At 42.6% G+C, this 12369-nt stretch overlaps 1 protein-coding gene and 1 non-coding gene across 5 annotated transcripts in view; one reads left to right on the top strand and one right to left on the bottom strand.

The window, feature by feature from the left end:
* PALM2AKAP2 (PALM2 and AKAP2 fusion) overlaps window positions 1-12369 on the top strand; it is a 497146-nt gene that overhangs the window by 167686 nt on the left and 317091 nt on the right. The gene's annotated exons all lie outside the window — the stretch shown is intronic.
* LOC133071503 (U6 spliceosomal RNA) lies at window positions 11351-11457 on the bottom strand. Its single transcript, XR_009696447.1, has one exon. It is a non-coding gene; the product is annotated as a U6 spliceosomal RNA (small nuclear RNA).

The raw sequence follows: 12369 nt of genomic DNA, 5'->3' as shown, positions 1-12369 counted from the left end.
CTGGGAAGACCCAAGAGCCAAACTCTTCTCATCTTATGTCAAATCTGTGCTGTGCTGTGCTTAGTCACTCGGTCGTGCCCGACTCTTTGTGACCCTTTGGACTGTAGCCCACCAGGCTCCTCTGTCCATGGGGATTCTCCAGGCAAGAATACTGGAGTGGGTTGCCATGTCCTCCTCCAGGGGATCTCCCCAACCCAGGGATCGAACCCAGGTCTCCTGCATTGCAGGCGGTTTCTTTCCCATCTGAGCCCCCAGGGAAGCCCTATGTCAGGTCTGCAAAGCATGTAATATACCACGCCTTGCACCCCCACTGATCAAACTCAGGCACGGTCGCCACAGGCTGGTTTGTGATAGTCCCCAGGATCCTCCTCACTGCTGTTGTATCAGCCTTCCTCTCTCCTACATTCTGAACCCCTGGCCCTGAAGCTGGCTTTGACTCCACCTTTTCCCCTTTGGGTTTGTGTCATTACCATGACGGGGCCGATCGACACTCCCTGACTTGGTACGTGCGATGTCGGAGGAGTTTGGAGTGGCTTTGGTGATGATGCCGGAAAGCACCCAGTTGCATGTTAGAACGTGGTGGGTGAGCATAGTTCAGATAAGGATAGAGATACAGTGCACACTTGTACCATCACCTTCGCTCCATCGCACTGCTGGCCTCTTTCACCCATGTGCACGTGGAAGTATAAATGTGTACATACCTAAATGTATAGGTGTCAGTGATGGAGTTTTCATGAGAAGAAAAATCTAAGAAGCATCCAAGTACAGGCCTAGAAACCCTGTGTGGGTCTGAACATGACTGTGGTAGAATTGTAAGGCCCTGGCTGCCCTCTTTGTAGAACTTTGTAACAATCAGATGCCAAGAGTGGTATTGAGAAGTGAGTGTTCAGTCACTGAAACAGTTGATTCATCCTTTTCATTTATTCATATGCAGAATAAGTATTGATGGCCTACTGTGTTGGGATTCCCTGGTGGTTCAAAGGGTAAAGAGTCTACCTGCAATGCGGGAGACCTGGGTTTGATCCCTGGGTCTGGAAGATTCCCCTGGAGGAGAAAATGACAACCCAGGCCAGTAGTCTTGCCTGGAAAATCCCATGGGTGGAGGAACCTGGCGGATTACAGTCCATAGGGTCACAAAGAGTCGCACATGACTGAGCAACTTCACTTTCACTGTGTGCTAGGGATTCTAGGACAGCCCAGCAAGCAGGATAGATGGATTAGTTACGAGGATTTACTAGCTGATGCTGGCAGTGAGTGTTCTGAAAGAGAGAAGCCTGTGGTGTTCTCAGGATAGGTACCTTGTCCATGGTCACAGACCAGTAAGTGACAGGGCTAGACTTCGAACACATGTCTGTCTGACACCAAAACTCACCTATCAGTCCCTAACCTGTAGTACTTCACAAGCATTTCCCTGTAACTGGATGGGAGGGTGGAGAGAGGAACGGTGAGAAACAATGGTGGGAAGGTGGACCAAGCTTTCGTTAGGTAAGGGGTTTGGATTTTGTCCTGTAGGCGATGGGAGGCTCTGAGGGAGTGATCCAATGGCACATGCATTTTTGAGAGAGCTTTCTACTATAGTATAAAGTAGTTTCAGTTGGGAGAGAGAGGGACCACTCAGAGGTGGTTTCATTGATCCCATAATGAAGTAGCAATAGCCGAAAGTATGAGAGGAAGGAGGTGGGTGGGAGGAACTGGGAGGTTGGAATTGCCACACATATGCTTAGTGATACTATGTATAAGATAGATAATATAATAAGAACCTACTGTATAGCACAAGAGAACTCTTATTTAATGCACTGTGGTGACTTGATTGGGAAGGAAGATCCAAAAGGGAGGGGAGATATGTGTATGTGCGGCTGATTCATTTAGCTGTGCAGTAGAAATGAACACAACATTGTAGAACAACTATACTCCAATAAAAATTAAAATCCAAATAGAACAAAAAAGGAGGGTAGCTATGGAGATGCTGGAGAAGGCATGGATGCAGTAGTTTTGAGTTATGATTTTCAAGGTGATGTTAATTGACAGATCTTGAAATTGATTGAAATGTGATATGAAAGGTATGGAGAAATAAAGGAGAGAGCCAGGTGTCTACCTTAGCTAAGTGGATGGGTTGATGGTGTTATTCATCAGGATGGGAAACATAAGAAGTGTTAGTTGCTCAGTCGTGTCCGACTCTTTGCAACCCCATGGACTCCAGGCTGCTCTGTCCATGGGATTTTCCAGGCAAGAGTCCTGGAGTGGGTTGCCTTTTCCTTCTCCAAGGGAACATAGGAAGAGGAATATATTTGAGGGGAAGGTGGTAAGTTTAGTTTGGATATGATGAGCTCATGATGCCTTTGGGACACACGTGTGAGATGCCTGGTAGGCATCTAGATCGCAGGATGGTGATCCAGTGTGGGGACTTAAAATCTGCATTTAATAGTAACTTCAACCATGGGAGTGACTGAAGCTCTCCAGGGAGAGAATGCAGCAGGTAAAGTCAACCCGATGACTCACGTTTTTAGGGATGAGGGTGGCCAGAGGTGTGGGAGGACAGTCAGGGTGGCAAGGAGGGTGGTAGGTGAAGATGAAAGAACTTCTCACGGAGGAGGGAGTGATGCATGATATTGAATGCTGCTGACAGACAATAACAGGGCTTCTGGAAAGTGTCCCCTAAACATGCCAACTGGGAAGTCACTGGTGGCCCAGACAGAATGGGAATGCTGGTCAAACAGAGTGGTGAGGCGTGGAGTTGAGCTGAGAGCACATGGAGACACTAAATGAAGACTCTGGCTCCCCATGTGGTGTGGTTGTGGAAAAAGAAAAGGAATGAACTTTAGTTAGAGAGGGCATAGGATTTACATGGCTTCCCTGCTGGCTCAGATGGTAAACAGCTTGCCTGCAATGTGGGAGATCCGGGTTCCATCCCTGGGATGGGAAAATCCCCTGGAGAAGGAAATGGCAACCCTCTCCAGTATTCTTGGCTGGAGAACTCCATGGACGGAGGGGCCTGCTGGGCTACATGGTCCATGGGGTCACAAAGAGTCAGATACAACTGAGCATACTCTCTCTCTCTCTCTATAGATAGATAGATAGATAGATAGATAGATAGATAGGTAGATAGGTAGATAGACAGGTAGATACATGCTGCTGCTACTGCTAAGTCACTTCAGTCGTGTCTGACACTGTGCGACCCAATAGATGGCAGCCCACCAGGCTCCCCCGTCCCTGGGATTCTTCAGGCAAGAACACTGGAGTGGGTTGCCATTTCCTTCTCCAATGCATGAAGGTGAGAAGTGAAAGTGAAGTCGCTCATTCGTGTCCAACTCCCAGCAACCCCATGGACCGCAGCCTACCAGGCTCCTCCGTCCATGGGATTTTCCAGGCAAGAGTACTGGAGTGGGGTGCCATTGCCTTCTCCAATATAAATAGATAGATACAGATATATATGATTAAGATGGATTTTTTTTTAAAGTCTAAATTATTTTTAATTTGTACTGGAGTCTAGTTGCTTTACAGAGTTGTGTTCGTTTCTGCCACACAGCAGAAGGAATCAGCTCTATGTTTACATATATCCCCTCTTCTGTGGATTTCCTTCCCATTTAAGTCACCATAGAGTACCGAATAGAGTTCCCGGTGCTATATAGTAGGTTCTCATTAAGAAGTCTAAATTCTTAGGTGAACGAGCTAATTGAAAATAAGAAGGTGGAAACTACAGGTGAATGGAAGGATTAATGATGGCATTGGGTCTCTGAGGGATGATGGAATTCAGGGCACTGGTGATGAGCCTTTTATATACAAACAAAAAAATACTTATTTTAAAAATAGGCTTATTTAAATATAGGCTTGTGCTGGGAAGGGAGTATCTTCTAGTGAAGCTACAGACTGACAAAGGGCAGGCACAAGGATTCCTGGACAGTGTCAAGAGCCCCCCTAAGGTTGAAGACCACGATTCTTAGTGGCTATATCTCCTGCAGTGTTATGGTACCCTACATAGATGTGGCACCCTACATGGATGTTTAATCTTGGGAAATCAGGATGGGCATTGAACCCTGACTTGGAATTCTGCTAGATGGGTATAGCCAAAGGATGAGGAGGTGAGGTGGTTGAGAATACAGGAAGACAGTGGTTGGAAATGATTATTCACTTGATTCTAGCCAAAAAGAGATGAAAGGGAAGAAGACAGCAGAGCTATGATGAGTGGGGAGAAAATAAAGCCATAGATGAGGGGGCTTGAAAAGCTCCTAAAGCACATGTGGTGAGGACAAGCAAGGGGGGAGAGGGGAGGATGGGAGGCTGTGGCTGGAACCTGGGCCTTTGTTGCTAACATTTCGTACTTAGTGATGAGGCCAGATGTCAGCCCTCAGGAGGGGTGTTTGATGAGGGGAGATCAAGGTTATCTGAGATGAGATTGTCAAGGAGCTGTGGGAATAACGGCTGGATGAGTCACGCGCACAAACACTGAGGTCACCAGGATGATGGTGGGATTTGATAGGTGTACTGTGAGCCAAGGAGTGAAGTCATCGGTGGATGTGAGGAAGTGACCAGAAAAGTCACTTGGTGACAGAGATGAGGATGATTAGAACAAGGGAACAAGCCAGACTTCCCAGGAGGACAGCTGTGGTCTGGAAGCAACACTAAGGAGCAAAAAAAAAAGAAAAAAAGAAAAAAATCTTTGGACCTGCTTCTGATCCTGATACTATCTGGTTTAAAAGCCCATATTCTTAAAACTATTCTGTATTGTTCACTCAATCTGAAGGATAACTTTCAGTTTTCCTATATCTTTCTAAAAAAAAAAAAAAGTTACAGGAAGTAATCTATTCTCAGCTTTATTCAACCAACTCTGTTCACTTCTACTGAATTTTCCAAATCAGCAAGCCCATATTTCAAAGGCTAAATCTTACAGACAAATCATGATGGAAATAGAATGACCTGTATCACAAAACTCCTTAAATCAATCAAGCTAATCTTATAAATCTCTGTTTAAAATTTAGACTGCAGTGGACACTTAACATGTGAAAACATTCCAGTTGACACTTTTATGGCTTGGGCACAGTTGCTGGCCTTTTGGCCTGACCCGAGGCAGGCATTGAACTAGGAATACCCCTTGTGTATGCATGATGTCCTGCTATTTGTAACACATGCTTGGCATCTGAACCTATCTGTTACAGTGAGAACTATTAGACCAGAGAATTGCTGTGAGTCACAAAGGCAGCAAATTTAACCAACCCCTCAAACTTCTATGATTCAAGATTCCATAGCTCTGTTACTCAGATTTTTTAATCTGAAAAACAAAATCACAAAGCAAACCTCCAGGTGAAAGTAGATGAAATCGGCTGTGTACGTTTGCAGTGGAAATTTGCCTCTGTGATGAGCTGTGCCATGCCTGTGGGTTGAAAAATGGAATCCAGAAAGCAAATAGTCGGTTGCCTCCGAGCTCCTGTGTCAGTGTTAGATAGTTGCTGGGTCTTTGTGACCCCATGGACTGTAGCCCACCGGGCTCTTCTGTCCATGGAATTCTCCTAGGGATCCTCAGAATTCCTTAACATCATGGTGGCGACCACTGAAAGTTTCATTCTGCTTTGTGACTTGACTTACAGTGAGGAAGGTAGCACAGCTGTAAACCAGCTGTGATTCATCTATACTTGGAAACAGGGTTCTTTTATCTGTTCCTGACACTCTTTCCCACTCCCTTAATTTCACAGACTTAGGTTGTTGATGGAAAAGTAGTTGTTGAAATAGAGGTTCAGTCTTGCTGAGACTGCCCCTCACCAGGACTTCTGGGGACCCTCTAGTATTGAATTTAAGACAGAGAATCTTGTTTGTGATATGTGGCAGGGTAAAGAAGTCGGTGGATTTCCTACCCATGCATTTGTGACTTCATTCATAGAAACGCGCTGATTCTTGAGCCATATGCCGAGGATGGCCTTCCCAGCTATCTGGGAACATAAAGGGATGTAGCGCCGCCTAGTGGACGCAGTTTCTTGGCATGAAGTGAAGTGAAGTCGCTCAGTCGTGTCCGACTCTTTGCGACCCCATGGACTGCAGCCTGCCAGGCTCCTCTGTCCATGGGATTTTCCAGGCAAGGATACTGGAGTGGGGTGCCATTTCCTTCTTCAGTTTCTTGGCATGCATTCACCCTTATTCTGTAACAAATACAGGAATGAATGTATCTATTAAAAGTGGGTAGCAGTAAAACTGAAAGGTGTAAATAAGCCTTTCACAAATTTAATTTACTACACAGTAAATTTTAATGGTGAAAAAATGACTTTGAACCACAGCATCTTATAACTTACAAGGTTATGAGGATTAATAACATGGGAACTAGAATTGTGGTTACTTTTGAGTGAAAGGAGAGGGGTTGCAGATGGGATGGGACACATGGAGAGGCTTCTGAAAGTGACTGGCGGACTCTATTTATTTTGAATGGGTGATGATTACAAGGGTAATGAGGTAATGAGCTCAAAAAGAGCTCATTAAGTAAACATTGATTTTATAGTGTTTTTTGTATCTGTTATTTAATTGGAAGGTCAAACTATGGAAACTTTTAACCAAACACACCACCTCCTAAATTTATAGCCCTTTTCAGAGAAATTCCATAAATGCTAAAGCTTGTATGGTTTTGACACTTTATTTCATCATACTTTCAAAATAAGTTTTAAGGACTGATAATATCTGCATTGACATGCCTGTAGCATCATTCAAGCCTAAGTTCTTTACCTCAGTAGATGTATCATGCTTTTATAGTGGACTGTGTATTTTTGTCCTATTGTGTATTTGAATATGAGCTTTCATGTTCTGTGGCACAGAATTCCCCATTCCTAGCTCTTCAGAGAAGCCCCAAATCAGTAATGCACTTGAAACAGCCAGTTGCCATGGAAATGACCATTTAGGCTACAAGTTCGTTTTTGTGACCAGTCAGAGAGAGAAATGAAGAATTACTTAGGAAGGCATCCATCCGTTAGAAAAATCCTTTGCAGAGTCCCAACTTTTAAAAAATTACATTTCTTTTAGAAGTGTGGTGAACAGAGGCATTAGTAATGCTGACATATTTGACTGCTTCTTCCAAAGGTGAAAACTCCATTTTACAGGAGAAATTATTTAGGAGTGATATAAGTGAGAGCAAATCAACATTGGATTATAATAGCAAATCCAACATAGTTTAACTCTAAGTTATTAAGTTGTAACAAAATTTCTTCAAGACACAATGCATTTTAAATTTCCCCTTAAAGGAAATCTCACAAAGGATTTCACATTTTTATTATCCAGATGAGAAATGAGAAAAAAGCAAGGAAGTTGAAAGACCCAAATCAATTCCAGAAGTGCTTGCCAAGTTTCCATAATGTCTCTTCGGCTGTTTGTGGGGGAGGGAGCCTTGGGAAGAGCAAGGACTCTTTTCTAGGTTCTCAGGTTAGGAAGGGAGATTTTGATCTAGTTGAACTCATCTTGTATCTCTCTTCATGTTTTCTACCTTATCCCAGACAGATCTAGCCTCTAGGATGAACAGGATGTGGTGATAGCACACATTCCAGGGTCAATTCTTTTGCACTCATCCTGGAACTCTGCCAACCTCACAGTGGCTGGAATACACACACACACACACACACACTCTTAAGTGAAGACTAAATTATAACTGTGTGTGTGTGTGTTGTATATCTTGGGCTTTCCTGGTGGCTCAGCAGTTAAGACAGCTTCCCTTGAGGCCCAACTGGTAAAGAATCCACCTGCACTGCAGGAGACCTGGGTTCAATCCCTGGGTTGGGAAGATCCCCTGGAGAAGGGAAAGTCTACCCACTCTAGTGTTCTGGCCTGGAGGATTCCATGGACTGTATAGTCTATGGCGTCGCAAAGAGTTGGACATAGACTGAGTGACTTTCACTTTCACTTTCAACAGTAAAGAATTTGCCTGTGACGCAGGAGATGCCATGGGTTCAATACCTGGGTCAGGAAGACCCCTTGGAGAAGGGCATGGCAACCCACTCCAGTATTCTTGCCCTGGAGAATCCCATGGACAGAGGAGTCTGGCAGGCTACGGTCCATTGGGTCATACAGAGTTGGACATAACTGAAGTGACTGAGCATGCATGTTATATATATTAATCTGGGTGTTTAGGTGTGTACTCTTTTTTTCCCATCCTCTAGCACTGTGTATATGGAGATCAACCACTTTGACTTGGAATAAACTGTCCTTATTTGTTTGGTGTTATGAGACAGTTTTGGGTGTTGTGAATCCAAAACTAAGTTTTCGAAGAAACATTAAAATAGAAGTGAGAGTGTGTGCCCGGAGAAACGTAAATTAGGAAGGATGGGGTTTTGTTATTGTTGTTGTTCTTTAGCATTGTTGGCAATTTAAAAATTGGGGACAGTTCTATCGGAAAAAAGGAAAGTGGCTAAATATGGTATGTTCATAATCTATGTTTAAATAATAAAGTAGATATATATGTTCAGACATGAAAAAATTTATGTGCATAAATTTATGTACATGCCTTATGTAAATAAGGGGCTGGTGATTTTAGAGAGGGTGGGAAACAGGGACTTGATCTTTTTTGTATCATTTGTTGTCCAGTCGCTAAGTCATATCCGACTCTTTGTGACCCCATGGAGTGCAGCATGCCAGGCTTCCCTGTCCTTCACTATCTCCCAGAGTTTGCTCAAACTCATATCCGTTGAGTCAGTGATGTTATCTAACCATCTCATCCTCTGCCGCCCCCTTCTCCTCTTGCCCTCAATCTTTCCCAGCATCAGAGTCTGTATCATTAAAGTTTTTTAAATATCAAAATTGTGTTCATATATTACTCGTGTAACTTTAAAAAATCAAATTAGCTAAATTTAAAACTTTTTTGGAATCTACTTTTTCAGAGTTATTTTATTTTATGTTGGGGTAAACTTACCTATGGTTGAAGCTTTGACGGTAACCTAAATTCTTGGTCTTGTTGGACATTTTAATCTAAATTTTTTCAAACGAGGATTTAAGGAGGAAATCAGACCCCTGTGTGTCTGTCTGGGGTGCTCTCCAGGTGGCATGCTAATCATCTCAGTCCAATGTGTTGGTTGATTGCAATGGTTTAGGGCTCAGTATCAATCCCTCTGTGCCCACTGTTAGCTCAAGGCCCTTGTGGGGCAAGAAGATGAAATCATCAGATGCCAGCCAATCTTGGAATTTCCTGGGAACTCAAAAGCAGATACTGTCTTATTCCAAAATTTCTTATGCAAGATACCACCAGCTCCAGACAGTCAATGGAAGGGACTCATTAAACATGCTGGCAATGCTAGCTGCTCATTTGTCATTTGAATTCTGGCTACTAAGCAGATCTTATGCCCCAATCAGAGGAAACCACAGGTCTTTTTCAGCTGTCATCTTTGGAGGAGTCCTTGGAGTGACTAGGGAAAGTGGATTCAGGCTCTTCCTTTGAACAGCAGTTTGCATAATGTGTACTAATGGCTCATAGACTTGGTGTTCATTACTGACACATTCTGTCTGGGGGCAGCTATGGGTGCTGCCTGGACTTTTCAATTAGTGCATTATGCTGCATTCGTTTACTTCTGTTTGCTGTTCCAAGCTTGTCCCAGCTGAGCTCTCAACTACCCCCAGGAACTCTTAGCTATAGCATAGCATCCTGATTTCTATCTAATAAGTCAGTCTATTTCAGCCTCCTCAGTTTCAGGTCATTTTCAAAGTGCTGCCCCATTCCTGCACGAGGCACAGATACCGTTTCCAACTCCAGTAACTGCCAGTGGAGGTGGCTGCCTTATGAGCTGCCCGGTGGGACCAGGGAGTACCCAGATCTGGAGCCACCTGATGTCTCCATCTGTAGAGTAGGTGCCAAATATTATTCCTCAAATGGCTGAATGAAGCAACATTTGTTTAATATGGAAACTTGAGTGAGTCTTCTCCCCTACAACAGAGCCTTTGTAACTGAGCTCCTGGGATCCACCTCATGTAGGAATCTCTCTGAGGCCATTGTGCATCCATCTGTTCATAGAACAAAAGGTGTTGATTAAGTACCAGATACTGTGCTTATGGGATATGGTGGTAGAAATGGCATGGTCCCCACCATCAAGGACTTCACAATCTAACAGAAAAGAGACTCTGGGATACGTCTGGGGTGTTGTATGTCCCCACAGATTAATTGTGATGCTTTCCCTGAGTTCACTGATCAGTAAAGGACTGTTGGCACCTGTTTAACACCTCGACTGTCTTCATCTCCTCCCTGACATGGCTCTATTGAACGGGGAACCCGTTCTCTTAGGCACTTTGGTAAACTCATCTGCTTGTGTAAAAAAGTAAAATGCCTCATATTCCACTGCTTAGAATGAAAGTTTGGGACCAAAGGCATTCCATTTTTTTAAAGAAAAAATAGTTTTTCCTAAGCTAATGTTTTTCCTTCTGGACCTGGGTGCCCTTCTCTTATTCATCCTCTGCCTGGGCAGCTAAGAGATTTGAAGGGTAAACTAATACCAGACTCAGCATGTTACATGAGAAATATATTAGTTAGAAGCCTGGGGTTCTATGCAATAGAGACCAGATCGAGCTAGCTCAAGGAGAAAGCGGTGCGTTGTTATAAGAGATGCAGGGTTCCCTTTTCTCCACACCCTCTCCAGCATTTATTGCGTGTAGACTTTTGGATAGCAGCCATCCTGACTGGCGTGTAATGGTACCTCATTGTGGTTTTGATTTGCATTTCTCTAATAATGAGTGATGTTGAGCATCTTTTCATGTGTTTGTTAGCCATCTGTATGTCTTCTTTGGAGAAATGTCTGTTTAGTTCTTTGGCCCATTTTTTGATTGGGTCATTTATTTTTCTGGAATTGAGCTGCAGGAGTTGCTTGTATATTTTTGAGATTAATCCTTTGTCTGTTTCTTCATTTGCGATTATTTTCTCCCAATCTGAGGGCTGTCTTTTCACCTTACTTATAGTTTCCTTTGTAGTGCAAAAGCTTTTAAGTTTCATTAGGTCCCATTTGTTTAGTTTTGCTTTTATTTCCAGTATTCTGGGAGGTGGGTCATAGAGGATCTTGCTGTGATTTATGTTGGAGAGTGTTTTGCCTATGTTCTCCTCTAGGAGTTTTATAGTTTCTGGTCTTACATTTAGATCTTTAATCCATTTTGAGTTTATTTTTGTGTATGGTGTTAGAAAGTGTTCTAGTTTCATTCTTTTACAAGTGGTTGACCAGTTTTCCCAGCACCACTTGTTAAAGAGGTTGTCTTTTTTCCATTGTATATCCTTGCCTCCTTTGTCAAAGATAAGGTGTCCATAGGTTCGTGGATTTATCTCTGGGCTTTCTATTCTGTTCCATTGATCTATATTTCTGTCTTTGTGCCAGTACCATACTGTCTTGATGACTGTGGCTTTGTAGTAGAGTCTGAAAAAAATATGGAACGCTTCACGAATTTGCGTGTCATCCTTGCGCAGGGGCCATGCTAATCTTCTCTGTATCGTTCCAATTTTAGTATATGTGCTGCCGAAGCGAGCACAGATAAAAATACAAGTTCTTGCTTTGATGAAAAATGAACAATCCTGTCAAATGCCAGCTTTTACGTATGACCGAGGGTTTCTAGAATAAACTACTAAGTAAGCTTTCAAAGGTGTTTCTGAACTCAAATTGTCATATTAACACAGACTTTAAATAGTCAAGGACTCTTCAGTTCTACTAAAAAATCTAGCTGCTATTCAGTAACAAAGCACCTATAACGCAGCATTTGTGTAGATAGTTGGAATTACCAAAAGAGAAATGTGTAGGTAGGGCACAGACTGAGCAAAGTGGGCAGTGATCAAAGAAGTTTGACAGTCATTGGTTTAGAAAAGTTCTTCTCTATTACTCAGCCATAAAAAGAATGAAATACTGCCATTTGCAGCAACATGAATGGACCTATAGATTATTATACTAAGTAAAATAACTCAGAGAAAGACAAATATATTATGATGTCACTTTTGTGTAGAACCTAAAATAATGGTACAAATGAACTTATTTACAAAAAAGAAATAGACTCACAAATATAGAAAATAAACTTATGATCACCAAAGGGAAAAGGAGAGGGGGATAAACTAGAAATTTGGGATTAACAGATACATACTATTGTATATAAAATAGATAAACACAAGGTTCTACTGTATATCACAGGGAACTATATTCAATACCCTGTAGTATCCTATAATAGAAAAGAATCTGAAAAAGAATATATGTATACATATATACATATGAGTCAAATCACTTTGCTCTACACTTGAAACATTGTAAGTCAACTATACTTCAGTTCCAATCTGAAAGAAAGGCAATGCCAAAGAATGTTTGAACTACTGCACAATGGCACTCATCTCACACGCTAACAAATACTCAAAATTCTCCAAGCCAGACTTCAACAGTACATGAACCGAGAAATTCCAGA

Source organism: Dama dama, chromosome 16 (assembly GCF_033118175.1).
Source record: "Dama dama isolate Ldn47 chromosome 16, ASM3311817v1, whole genome shotgun sequence".
Lineage (NCBI taxonomy): Eukaryota > Metazoa > Chordata > Mammalia > Artiodactyla > Cervidae > Dama > Dama dama.
Note: the sequence above shows the minus strand (reverse complement) of the source record. Positions and strands in the feature narration are given on the sequence as shown.